Below are 14,114 nucleotides of genomic sequence, written 5' to 3'. Positions count from 1 at the left end.
AATGGCCTGCATTTGTATAGCGCTTTTCTAGTCCTCAAGGACCCCAAAGCGCTTTACACTACATTCAGTCATTCACCCATTCACACTACATTCACACACTGGCGATGGCAAGCTACATTATAGCCACAAACTTTAGCTTTGTTCAAGACTATATCAAAAAGTGAAAAAGCAATGCTGCTCTTCCCTGTTTATTTGGTAGAAGAGGATTAGAGCAGAGTTTCAAATCGCTGGCTTCACTAGGTGGTAGGAATAACTGTTCCTTATGAGTTTAACTGTAGGTACACTGGATGTTTCTAATTTAGCACTGAGATGACAGCTAAAAACAGCAATTTGACAACCATCAGAAAACACACACTACCGAAGGAATTCTCTTGCTGACGTTTCAGGATTTATGTTGAAGTTAATTTGATAGGATTTACAAAAATACAGAGCTAAGAGCACACTGTCAACACGAATTGAAACCCTGCTAAGCCACAGGCTGGGAGCTGTGGTGAATTCTGTGAGAGAGGCTGTGCATCTTAAAGGAGGGGCTTTGTCAAGCTGAAAGTTGGTTGGCGGCGGAGGGCAGAGTCACTGTCAGGAACTGGGTAGCAACAGCAACCCAGTACCTCTAGCTTTACATCGGTGGGAGGAGGCAACAAAGCTCACTGGATGAGATGTACATTGTTGGTTTCTGACAGCTGCACCCAGCATCAGGCTTTCCTACATGGAGTCTACAGGTCTGTTGAGGACATGGGGGCCACCGGGTGCTACAGTCCAGCCTTAAGGAGGGTGGATGTCTCAAAACCTGAAACAGCGTTGTCTATATGCCCCCAGGAGTTTGTTCTGTGTTCTGTGAATGGCCCAAACATCAAATGATACTAAATAAGTTGGCAGTCCCAGTGCTGATCAAGGTTGTATAACTGCTGGAAATCCTGTATTATTTATCATCAACATCATTTATGCTGCTCTGAGGCATGCTTCAACATTCTGATTTGTTCTACATTCAGAGGCCCTCATTTGGTGCTCACCCTGTAGAGGCTGGGGCAGACAAAGGGCAACAGTCTTAGCAAGCTGCAATTGTCTGGGCCTAGAAGAGGATGCTAGAAAGATGCCAGCAAGAGCTTACTGCACTCAGATAAATATACAGGCACACAGAAGCAGAAAGTGTGACATTTTGTGTAGGCAATATTAAATGGCAGTCATACTGAGCTCCTTACCTGCCGTGGGTTGCTTGTCCAGACGTCTGTTGCAGTCTACATGAAATACGGTGATGCACCTGGCTTCTAGCCTAAAAACAGAAGCATAGGTAGCATAGGTTTGCCTGTGGACCAAATCTGTATTTAAAAAGTGTTGCACACTACCTTTAAAAGTCAAAAGGTTTAAAGAAGCAAAAGCAGCTTTCCTCTTTTTTCTTGTGCATGTCATATCTCGGTGCTTTTCACACAACCTGTGCCGGTGGCCAGTAAGCGCCTAGTCCCATTCACGGCACACAGTGTGTACGCCGCCATTCAAACACTTTATGATGCATATGCTGTCAACTCGTATCTCCTGTTTATATGTTAGAAATCTGAGGCAGTAATATCCTGTAAAAGCAACCGTAAAGCCATGTTTGGTCGGGGCTGTCAGACAGCAACAGACGCCCTGTGGATCCTCGGCTTCTTGCGGTCGTCGGAAACCTTGACGATTCCTCGCTGCACTTCCGTGCGCAGTATTCCAGTCAAGTCGGAGGAAACCTCCCGTGTGTTGTTCATGAAATCCTTTAGCATGTCGAAGCAATGCAGGGCTTCTGCTTAGAAAAAATTGGTTAGCTTGCTAACGTGCTGAGGCCAGACAGCTCCAGGCTGCGCGATGACACGAAGACCAGTCCTCATTGTGTCCCGCAGCCTGTCAGTACCCAGGCATGATAAACAGGAGCATACGTGGGATTACAGCGTAGATGGAAATATCTCCGGCCGTGAACTGGCAGATGGAAATGCAGTATGCAAAGGACAGCTTCTGTGGGCCCAGCTTCGGTAATGAGCACCAAAACAGGCAACTCCTCCTGGTATCGCAGTGATTTTAATCCCGTTAGTTCCACGGACAGGGCCGATCTGAAGCACGGGGATGAGGGCACCCTTCCCCCCATTGACACACATTGTATTTAAACTAACATCATATGAGTGCTACTTATTTCATCTGTAAAGAGTAAAAATGAATAAATGCATTTTTTCACAATTAATATAAAGAAAACGACACAGTAAATCAAATCCCTTTGATGAAGCTTAAAATTGACATGAAATCTCATGTATTTTTACAATATACCGTAATTGCAGATCTTATCTTATTATGATTCCACATAGCAGAGTAGCACTTAATAAAGTAATGGCGTCACTTCTATTAATAATGTCATAATAGTGTCATAATGATGCTCCAATATAACATTACTACATTTAAATTTGCAATGTTTGTCCTTAAAATATTTAAAAATGAAAAATCTACTGTAAGAACAAGATTGCTCTTCCTGCAGGAAATACATTCTGACGGTTTGAGTAGGTAATTACTGAAGTTAACTCAATAAGGGAGAAAAGATTCTAGATAAATATCAATGGTATTGAAAGAAGCTGTACATAATACTACATTTGTGAGATGGTTATGAGCATTTTATTCTAATAGTTAAAAATTATTTGTGAAGAACAGGGGCGATTCTAGGATCAGAGCTTTGGGGGTGCTGAGCACCCAGAGAGCTGCCCAGCCAGGCAAGATAAACCTGTCTCTGTCAGTCCCTGCATCCTTAAATGTTGTCCCGAGTTCTCTCTGACTGTCACTTTGATGCATTTAAACCCCTGTTCCTCCCTGTCCTCATCGTCTGTTGTCTTCGTCTCCGTTATCAGTCATCATAATTTTACCATCTCTGTGCAAGTCTGCAAATTTCTTTATTAAATCATAAGATTCTTAAATTCATCAAGTCTCTCTGTCCCTGGGTCCTCGTCACAAAACATGACATCACTGTTTTGTACATTTTAACACAATTTAATCCCCACATTTGTAAAAGAAAAGCAAAACACTTTTTTGAAAAGTCTGTAACAAAACCATCAAATCTGATCAAGGTTATTTAAATGCTGCCAAAGAAGAATGGATTGGAATTTTAAAAAATACACATCCTAACCTTAATTACTGCGGGAGAATAATGAATGATGCTCACAGTGAGTAAAAAGTAAACTGAATGCATTTTTTGGACAGGGATTCACTTTTAATGTGTATGTGTAATATAATACAGATACATAAAAATAAGCTCCCAAAACAGAATAAATTATTACAAATAAATTATTACAAAATATTAATAAAAACTATAATATAATATATGGAGGCAACTTTGCCTGTGGTAGAATGTATACAATGTATGAAAAAATCTTTATTGCAGATACTAATTTTACTAATTTAATAATAATAATTTTGTGTTGTAAGATTTATGACTTTCATGCTTTCATAGTGGTACTTAGGAGAGCGTGACATTTTATCAGGTGGTACACACTGTAAAAAGTTTGAGAAACACTGATAAGTGTATGTGTGCTTTTGGAAAACATTTAAAGCTGCTGTACAGAATCTTTGAAACAAGCTTAAAACATTTTTAGAATATAAACAGAGCATCTGCCACTTTCTGACAGTGTACGTACTGCGGCAGTCATACAGACAACTGGACGGTCCAAATGCTGGCCTACCTATTACTGGCTGAGGTTTTAGTAGAGTTGTGGCTGAACCACATAAAATATATCATTAATTTTAATCTCCCCAATCAATGATAATGTTATGTTGGAATGTTGTTAAAGAGGGTCAAAAATGTTTCAACCCAGTTTGTTTAGCAGATTCTGTATAACAGCTTTAATATAGGGAGGACACAACTTCCAGATTGTGTGAGTAAAATCAGTTTTTTTCTCTTGGTCAGTTTAACAGTTTCTGTTTTGCCTGTCACTGTTCCCGGTCTGTTTTCTTACCTGGTTCTTCCTGACCTTGTACTTTCTCCTCACGTTCCCTCTTTCCTCTCTCCCTCTTTGGACTGACAATCATACACAAATAGATTGTATTAAATTAGATGAAAAATTACATTAATATGAAAAAAATTCTATTAAGATCACTAACAAAAAGTCTTCTCTCAGTCTACTTTCAACCAAAAGGAAAAAAACCAAACCCCACAAACATCTAATAAAATATATAAATACTAAAACACAGATCCAACATTATCCTTTATTGACGGATCATTTGATTTTACACTTTTACCTGAATGTGGCTCCTTTTTTTGAAAAAAAAAACTTTACCTTATATCCATTATGAACCTGGCTGTCTCTCTGTACACACACACACACACACACACACACACACACACACACACACACAACAGGAGTTATAAGGTTAATGGGCATTCAGTCAGTTAGCTAATTAGTATCCCTTTCAAACAGGACAGTGGTAACAACAGCAGGCTGCGGACAATTTAAAGTTTTAGATTTTAAATAGGCTGTATACATTTCAATGGGAGCAACACGACGGTCAAATGTCGCTGATTTTACTACAGAGCAGGAGGAATTGTAGAGTAGCAAACATTGTTGGAAAACACGCTTTCAACACTGGGTGTTACCGGGTGTAATGTTTTTTCAGCTAAAAACAAACATGGTCTTACTCCTACCTAACTATATAAAGAGTAACTGAAGGTTAAATGCAGCTAACATGTCCTGTTTTAAGCCAGGCACTTACACGTCCACTCTGCTGCGTCTCAGCCACCATCGCTCTGGCAGCAAGAGCGCTAGAGTCAGAGTAGGGGAGAGGCGAGCTGGAACAAACCATTTTGGGAGGGGGGGTTATCTATACTTTTGTTGTTTAAATGTTATGTCTCAAACCAGTACAGTACTGTATGCTTTTTATATTTTTAGTAGTGTGTCACACAAACAGCAAATATTGTCAAAAAAAGTAAGAAATCTTTGGGGGTGCTTTGATTCATTTTGGGGGTGCTGAAGCACCCCCAAAAATGGGCTAAAATCGCCCCTGGTGAAGAACTTCATGAAGTCATTGCTAGTTAAGGTTAAAGGAATGGTTGACTCAACAGAGCTCTGACTTTTTGTCGGCCTGACTGCAGTGGTAAAGACAAACCTAGGGTTGTTCTTATTTTGTTTAATTAGTGATGAATGGTAAGATGTTCCAGGTTCATGCAGGTCTTTTAATTTTTTTTACAAACCAACAAACAATTTTTCCAGGTTAAATGATGATCTTCTAAGTTAATGAGATGCTATTTTCTCTCCAGCTTACGAGTTATCTGTGTCATGATTCGGCTGTGTGGCAGGCAGGAAGTGGACCCAAACGCAAGCTCACAGAGGCAGGAATGGACTCAAAACACAGCTTTATTGCTGGAGGGAAACGGCGAAACAAACTGATAAGAAACTACACTGGGAAGCAATACACTAGCACACAGAGAAACACACGGCCATGAATGAGGGAGAATGCGACACTGAACAGAGGGAGACGCAGACATAAATACACAGAGGTTTAACGAGGGAGGTGTGAGCACACGGGGAACACAGCTGACACAGATAATCGTAACGAGACAGGGCAGGAACAACACAACATGACACATACTGACGGGAGACTGTCAAAGTAAAACAGGAGGTACACAGAGGCACAGACAGGAGGAGAGAGGGAGCACGGGGAGAGCACAGACATAACGGGCTGGGGAAAACATGGAATAAAACACGAGGGGAAACGAGGGCTCACAGATACACAGAGGGGCACACAGGGGGTAAAAGTCACAAGGGGAAGTCAAATAAGGAACAAAATACAAAAATACATGAAACTAAGAATGCTGGGCCAACATGGCCCAGGATCATGACAATCTGCTTTAAGATGTGCATTTGAAAGTTATACCAGGGAGTCGAGTACTTCTAATTTTAAGGCTTTCTTTTTCAGAGGAGCTACAGTATCCAGAGTTTTAGGCAGTGACGAAATAAAATTATTAACAGTGTAACCGACCTGTGGAGTAGTGTTCAGGTCACTGCTCTGCACTGTGTTTGCACAGGCTGTTGAAGAAGATAACAGTGGATAAATTATATCTTTAAACTTAGTTGTATCCAGGGCTGGACTGGGACAAAAAATTGGCCTAGGCATTTTGACGAGAGACCGGCCCACCAGGTATTATAGGAAAAGTCATAAAGCCTTTGAATGAAAGCAAACGCTGTTGTGACAGTGATGTACACTGTCTTGTTGGTATATGTATGATTTCTATACATTTTACATCAGATAAAAACGTTGGTTGTAAGATTCAGATAATTATTTATTCAAAGCTAGACATTTTAAATGAGAATAAGAAAAAAACTTATTTCTTTGTGTCCCCCTTTCCCTGTTAATGCCCCACCTGGCCCCCTGGCAAAACTTTGCTAGACCCACCCCTGCACAGTTACCAGCTGTTAGATACATAAAAAAAGGATCCTAGTGTTATTTGTCTCTCAGAAACAGTTCATAACTTCCCTTCAATTCATTCATGTCACCTAAAAGGTAAACCTGTTTCTCCATCACCTGTTCAGCTCTGATGATTCAGTAAGGACCTCTCCTGGTTTCATCTTCATGTTTCCCTCTCACCAGATAACCAAACTGATATCATGACCAGCAGCTTTTACAGCTGTGGCTCCAGCAAACATCAGCTGATACTAGAAATTAATATTAAATTAACAGCTGATCAAGCTTAAATGTCCTGCTGTTGTTTATCGCGACATCCGCTGGTTTCCTCTTTCTGGCGTAAAGTGGGCGATAAACAAACAAGAGAGAAAAGCCGATCAGCTGATCATTGATCAGTTTCATGATTGAAATAGCAACAGGAGAGGGAGGGGGAGAGAATGAGAGGAGAAGAGGCAGCTGTGCAGCGCAAAGAAGCTGAATAACTCCAGCTTTGTGTCTTTTTCCATTCTAGCTGAAGTACGGGACAAACTGTGTTCCTTTTTAGCTCAATACGAAACACGTAATATTTTCTCTGAATGCGGGACGATTCCGTTTTTTATGGAATGGTTGGCAACTCTAATAACTAACCTTATGAATAAAATATAGTTCACTATCAGTAACATCATAGCACCCACCCAGACATGCTAGCTAGTATGCAGTACGAGTTATTGTAACTGATTGTAAAACGTTAGCACAACGAAAATAGCTACAACTAAACTTGGTTTATATCTGACCCAGATAGACTGCATCCACTCATCCACTTGCTGGCCTCTGTGAAAGCTCCACCATAGCCACCACCAAACAACTGAGTTATTTTTACACACCGGCCAGCATCTGGCCAATCCACCACCTTTCATCGTTTATACCGTTACAAAACAAACAAACAAACAAAACCCATCGGCCCATAAAAATGAAGAATCATCATCTCCCCACTGGGCAAATACCCGGTATGCTCGATGGCCAGTCCAGCTATGGTTATATCCCTTATGGAAAGAAATCTACTGTGATGATATCTGTTCCCCACTGCTGTGTAATTCATTATTGTAAAGTGAAATGTTTCTAAGACATGATCAGATAAAAAAGGTTTTCAGGAAATACTGTTAAATATTCTGTTTGTATTCAGTATGTCAGAACAAGAGTGTTATTAAAGTGGTGGGTGGGTTCTTTTACATTTTGAAGGAACTGTGTCTTAATTCCACTAATTTCACATACAAGTTATTAGACAGAAACATGGGTGTGCCATGGGTTCCCCAATATCAACCATTGTGGCCGACTTGTAAGTGGAAGAAGCGGAAAAGAGGGCTTTGTTATCCTACCCTGGAATACCACCAAGTCATTGGTTCAGGTTCAAATCGGGGGTTCCCCGACACAGTTCACTGTTCATTCATTGGGCTGGTTTCAGTTGTTGTGCAATGTACTGTTTATTGTCCAGAACCAGAAAATTAGAGGTCATCCACGTCTTTATTTCTGTAAAACATTCCTGCAGTTTAACTAATTGGTGTGTGTTATCTGGCTTCATGGATAGATAGAGTTGGGTGTCATCTGCATAGCAGTGAAAATGTATGCTATGCCTTCTGATGATACTACCAAAGGGAAGCATATATAATTGGTCTAATAGTTAAAATTTATTTGTGAAGAACTTCATGAAGCCATTACTCGTTAATGTTAAAGGAATGGTTGGCTCAGCAGAGCTCTGACTGTTTGTCAGCCTGGCTACAGTGCTGTAGAGAAACCTAAGGTTGTTCTTATTTTCTTTAATCAGTGAAGCAACAAACTATTTCTCCAGGCTAAATGATGATCTTTTAATTTTGTGATAAGCCATTTCCTCTCCAGCTTACGAGTTATCTGCTTTAAGGTCCACGTTTGAGAGTTATACCATGGAGTCAAGAACTTCTGATTTGAGGCTTTCTTTTTTAGAGGAGCTAGGTAGTGAGGAGATAAAATGATTAACAAAATAATCAACCTCTGTTGGAGTAGGATTCAGGTAGCTGCTCTGCTCTGTGTTGGTAAAGGGCATTGACGATGGTAACAGTGGGAGAATTTTATTCTTAAACTTAGTTACAGCACTTTCAGAAAGGTATCTACTGTGATGAAGTCTACTCCCCACAGCTGTATAATTCATTATTGTAAATGTCAATTTATGAGAAAGCCACTGAATGCATTGGAGAAGTAATGGAGAGAGATAAAACAGGAGAGATCACCTGGATCTCTGCTGTCACATGAAATTCTGTCAGAAGGGGGCAGTATTTCAAGCCAATACAGCCTCTAGCGGTGGAAGATCTCTGATCTGCACAAACACAGACTTTGCTATAAACAGAGTTTTGGCTCGGAATGGAACACATAACCATTTGAAGCAGAAATATAAGATGACAGAGAAAGAGGCAGTCAGACAGTTTCTTGGAGAGTGTCTCTGTTTGCAGATTCATGGAGACTGAATTCTAAAGTTAGTGTGTTGTGTTGTGTTGTGTAGTTAGTGTGTAGTGTCAGAACAATGAGGCGACTGCTGAATGTCACAGTTGCTGCCAAAAAGCCACCAAAGGCAGGTTACAAAGTAAACTCTGTCTCCAGGTGGAAAACAGGAGGAGTGATACATCTCCTGTTGTCAGGCCTGCAGGTATCAGGCTTGTGATGTGCTCCTTTATCTTATAGCAGTGGTCCCCAACCTTTTTTGCGCCACGATAGTATTTCCACGGATTGGCCTTTAAGGTGTCGCGGATGAATACAACAAAATAAAACCAGTACTGGTACCAAATAAAAAAAGAAAACACACAGGAAAAGAACGAGAGACACCAAGTTAATGATTAAAATGATAAAAAACAAAAAAATAACGCTAAAAACAATAAAAACCCCTGAATTTCACACCCGAGCCTCAACTCTCGTGGCCCGGTAACAAAGAACTCCGTACCGGTCTGTGGGGTCCGCTGTCTTATAGTGGACAAAAATTATTTTTTGGAGTGGCACAAATAATTTGTGTGGCATCTTATTTGAAGCAGAACACCTGATTGTAAATATTTTTAAATGTTTATTTAAAAAAAAGAAGAAGCCTTGGCTGCATTTTTAGATAAATAGCTGCATATACCTTTGTTGTTTACAAAACTCAGTTACTTTTTTGAAGAAATAACTAATAGCTATAATTTATTATTTTAACTTGCCCAACATTGGTCACCTACAGAGCCCCGCAGGGGACATGGGAGAAAAAATAATTAAGACGGACTTTTGCGAGGCTTTTCAGGGAGATTTTTGGACATCCTGATAATAATGAATTACAGTAGTCCAGCCTAGAAGTAATAAATGCATGAACTAGTTTCTCAACATCACTCTGAGACGGGATATTTCTAATTTTAGTGATGTTGCACAAATGGAAGAACGCAGTCTTACATATTTGTTTAATATGTGCATTGCAGGACATATCCTGGTCAAAAATGACTCCAAGGTTCCTCACAGCATTACTGGAGGCCAAAGTAATGCCATCCAGAGTAAGAATCTGGTTAGATATCATATTTCTAAGATTTTCAGGGCTGAGTACAATAACCTCAGTTTGATCTGAATTAAGAAGCAGAAAGTTAGCGGCCATCCAGGTCTTTATGTCTTTAAGACACTCCTGCAGTTTAACTAATTGGTGTGTGTTATCTGGCTTCATAGATAGATAGAGCTGGGTGTCATCTGCATAGCAGTGAAAATGTATGCTATGTCTTCTAATGATACTGCCTAAGGGAAGCATGTATAATGTAAATAAAATTGGTCCTAGCACTGAGTCTTGTGGAACTCCATAATTAACCTCAGCGTGTGAAGAGGACTCTCCATTTACATGCAAAAATTGGAGTCTATTAGATAGATATGATACAAACCACTGCAGTGCAGTACCTGTAATACCTACAGCGTGCTCTAATCGTTCTAATAGGATATTATGGTCAACAGTATCGAACGCTGCACTAAGGTCTAGCAGGACAAGCACAGAGATGAGTCCACTGTCAGAGGCCATAAGAAGATCATTTGTAACCTTCACTAAAGCTGTTTCTGTGCTGTGATGAGCTCTGAAACCTGACTGAAACTCTTCAAATAAGCCATTCCTCTGCAGATGATCTGTTAGCTGCTTGACAACTACTCTTTCATGGATGTTTGATATGAAAGGAAGGTTGGAAATTTGCCTATAATTAGCTAAGACTGCTGGGTCTAGAGATGGCTTTTAAGTAAAGGTTTAACTACAGCCAGCTTGAAGGCCTGTGGTACATAGCCGATTATTAGAGATAGATTGATCATATTTAAGATTGAAGCATCAATTAATGGCAGGACTTCTTTGAACAGTTTTGTAAGAATGGGGTCTAAAAGACACGTTGATGGTTTGGAGGAAGTAATTATTGAAGTTAACTCAGAAAGATCAATTGGAGAAAAAGAGTCTAAATGAATATCAATGGTTCTGAAAGTAGCTGTAGATAATATTACATCTGTGGGATGATTATTAGTAATTTTTTCTCTAATGGTTAAAATTTTATTTGTAAATAAGTTCATGAAGCCATTACTAGTTAATGTTAAAGGGATGGTTGGCTCAATAGAGCTCTGACTTTTTGTCAGCCTGGCTACAGTGCTGAAGAGAAACCTGGGGTTGTTCTTATTTTCTTCAATCAGTGACGAATAGTAAGATGTTCTGGCTTTACGGAGGGCTTTCTTATAAAGCAACAAACTATTTCTCCAGGCTAAATGATGATCTAAATTTGTGACATGTCATTTTCTCTCCAGCTTACGAGTTATCTGCTTTAGGCTACGTGTTTGAGAATTATACCACGGAGTCAGGTACTTCTGATTTGAGGCCTTAGTTTTCACTGGAGCTACAGTATCCAGAGTCGTACGTAGTGAGGAGGCAAAATTATTAACAAGATAATCGACCTCTGTTGGAGTAGCGTTCAGATAGCTGCTCTGCTCTATGTTGGTACAGGGCATTGACGATGATAACAGTGGGTGGATTATATTCTTAAACTTAGTTACAGCGCTTTCAGAAAGACATCTACTTTGATAAAGTCTACTCTCCACTGCTGTGTAATCAATTATTGTAAATGTAAATGTTATCAGGAAATGATCAGACAGGAGAGGGTTTTCAGGAAATACTGTTAAATGTTCAGTTTCTATTCCATATGTTAAAACAAGATCTAGAGTGTGGTTAAAGTGGTGGGTGGGCTCTTTTACATTTTGAGAGAAGCCAATTGAGTCTAATAAGAGATTAAATCCTGTGTTGAGGCTGTCATTTTTAGCATCTACATGAATGGTAAAATGACCCACAATAATGATTTCATCTGAACTGAGCACTAAATCAGATAAAAAGTCTGAAAAATCAGACAGAAACTCTGTAAGGGCCAGGTGGACGATAGATGATAACAAGCAAGACTGGTTTCTGAGTTTTACAGCTGGGGTGGACAAGGCTAAGCATCAGGCTTTCAAATGAATTAAAAGTCTGTCTGGGTCTTTGGTTGATTGATAGGCTGGTGCGTAAAATTGCTGCCACACCGCCCCCTTGGCCTGTGCTTCGAGGTTTCTGATGATTAGAATAACTCGGGAGTGTTGATTCATTTAATCTAATATAATCATCCTGCTGTAACCAGGTTTCTGTAAGTAAATCGATTTGTTGATCAATTATTAAGTCATGTACTAGCAGAAGAGAGAGACCTAATGTTTAATAATCCTCATTTCACTGTTTTTCTCTTTGGTTCAGATGTGGATACTGTATTGTTCTTTCTTTGTGATTTTTTTTATATTTAAGTCATTTTTTGCTGGTTTTTAGGGTTTTGTTTTTGTCTGTTTGGGAGCTGACACAGTCTCTACAGAGATGAGGTTTTGGGGGGATAGCAGGAGGAGAGAAGCTGCAGAGTGACGTGTAAGACTGCAACTCTGCTTCCTGGTCCCAACTCTGGATAGTCATATTTTGGGGTGTTTAATAAATTTGGCCAGATTTCTAGAAATGAGAGCAAGATAACTGCTAAGATACAGACGGACAAACTGGTGGCTAACGGCTAATGGCTAACCACCTGGACATAGTAGTGGTAGACAAGCAGAGGAGGACGGTCATAGTGGTAGATGCAAGTATACCAAATGAAAGCAGCATCAGGAAGAACGAAAACTCAAGATTATCTGGAGGGTGAAGGTAACAGTGGTCCCAGCAGTAATCTGTGTACTTGGTGCAGTGACCCCCAAGCTAGGCAAGTGGCACCAGCAGATCTCAGAAACAACATTGGACCCTCAAGCTCCCAGGCCTCGTCAACGCGTTAACGAGCTAACTGCTCGTTAAGTATACATACATACATATATATATATATATATATATATATATATATATATATATATATATATATATATATAATTTATTTATATATATAGCTGTGAAAGTAAATCTGACAGCTTGTTACTATCATACATATCACCTGAAACAATTTGATTGAAGTTCAGAGTGCTGTTGTGATATTATAGTTCAATTCAATTCAATTCAATTTTATTTATATAGCGCCAAATCACAACAAAAGTTGCCTCAAGGCGCTTCATAGATACAGAGAAAAACGCAACAATCATATGACCCCCTATGAGCAAGCACTTTGGCGACAGACTGCTGCATCACATGACTAAAATGCGTCATCGTTTTAGAAAGTCTGCGTTTTTGAGTGTCCACACTGTGACAGGACAGCTCGATTTTGAAATGTATGCGTTTTCGAGAGCGTTTCCAAAACGCTGCATTTTTCCTTGGGGAAAACGGCGTCTCAGTTTCCACACTGGTACCATTAACTAATAACAGAGTACAGATTTAATTTACTTCAGTTTGATATGACATTGTGTTTGAGTAGTGAATATTTCCTAATTTTCTCCTCACTCCTCATATCCAGATACATAAAAGTCATAGTTGAAAATGGCAAAAATGCTCAAAGCAGGCTAACCAGTTATTTTATAGATACCTCTGTAAAATAACTGGTAGCTTTATGGCTATAAAATCCGCCTGTGGAACCTGGTGACCATGGTCACTCAGACTTCTTCCGTTTCACAGCTCTTGAGTAAATAGGCGATTTGGCTGGAAAATGTAAAATGCAGTGTAATGTTCAACCACATTTATTTTCCACATCCATCTAACATTCTTCTTAGATTGGTGGTTCTTCTTCACATACTTTTGCACTTTCCTTTTACACTACCATCACACAGAGAATATGGTTTATGAAGCATTTCACAGCAGCAAAGTCTAAGTCTAGTCTAAGTTATGTGACACTGATCAGCAGTTTTGGAAAGGTCACTTATGAAACGTAATAGCTCACAGTTTTCTAGTTTCCCTGATCAAAATATAATTTTTAAGACAACTAATTATTTCATAGAAGTCAAAGTGAAATATTATGGACTCTTTAGCACTGAAGGTCTCTTTCTCTGTAGTTATGACATCCCAGGTTGGTTGTGTTGACTGCTTACAGGCATGACAAACTAAGAGTAATATACATTTGACTGGCTGAACTCAGCAGCAGCAATGACGGTGTTACCCTCTAATTTGTCTAATCATTTGGTTTGCTGACCTATTTTTTCTGAAAGTAGCCAAAAAGAAGACATTTCTGTATGTACACAATGAATGGTATATTTTATATATCCTAAAAATTATAGACAGACTCTATTTTAGTAAGGGAGGATATAATAATGGAGGAATAAACAAATGACCTACAGCA

At 39.5% G+C, this 14,114-nt stretch overlaps 1 pseudogene; it reads right to left on the bottom strand.

The window, feature by feature from the left end:
- Window positions 1-9,672: 9,672 nt before the first annotated feature.
- LOC146494779 (uncharacterized) lies at window positions 9,673-12,100 on the bottom strand (annotated as a pseudogene).
- Window positions 12,101-14,114: the final 2,014 nt, after the last annotated feature.

This window comes from Neolamprologus multifasciatus, chromosome 20 (assembly GCF_963576455.1).
Source record: "Neolamprologus multifasciatus chromosome 20, fNeoMul1.2, whole genome shotgun sequence".
Classification (NCBI taxonomy): domain Eukaryota; kingdom Metazoa; phylum Chordata; class Actinopteri; order Cichliformes; family Cichlidae; genus Neolamprologus; species Neolamprologus multifasciatus.
The sequence above is the reverse complement of the archived record's forward strand: the minus strand, read 5'-3'. Positions and strand labels throughout refer to the sequence as shown.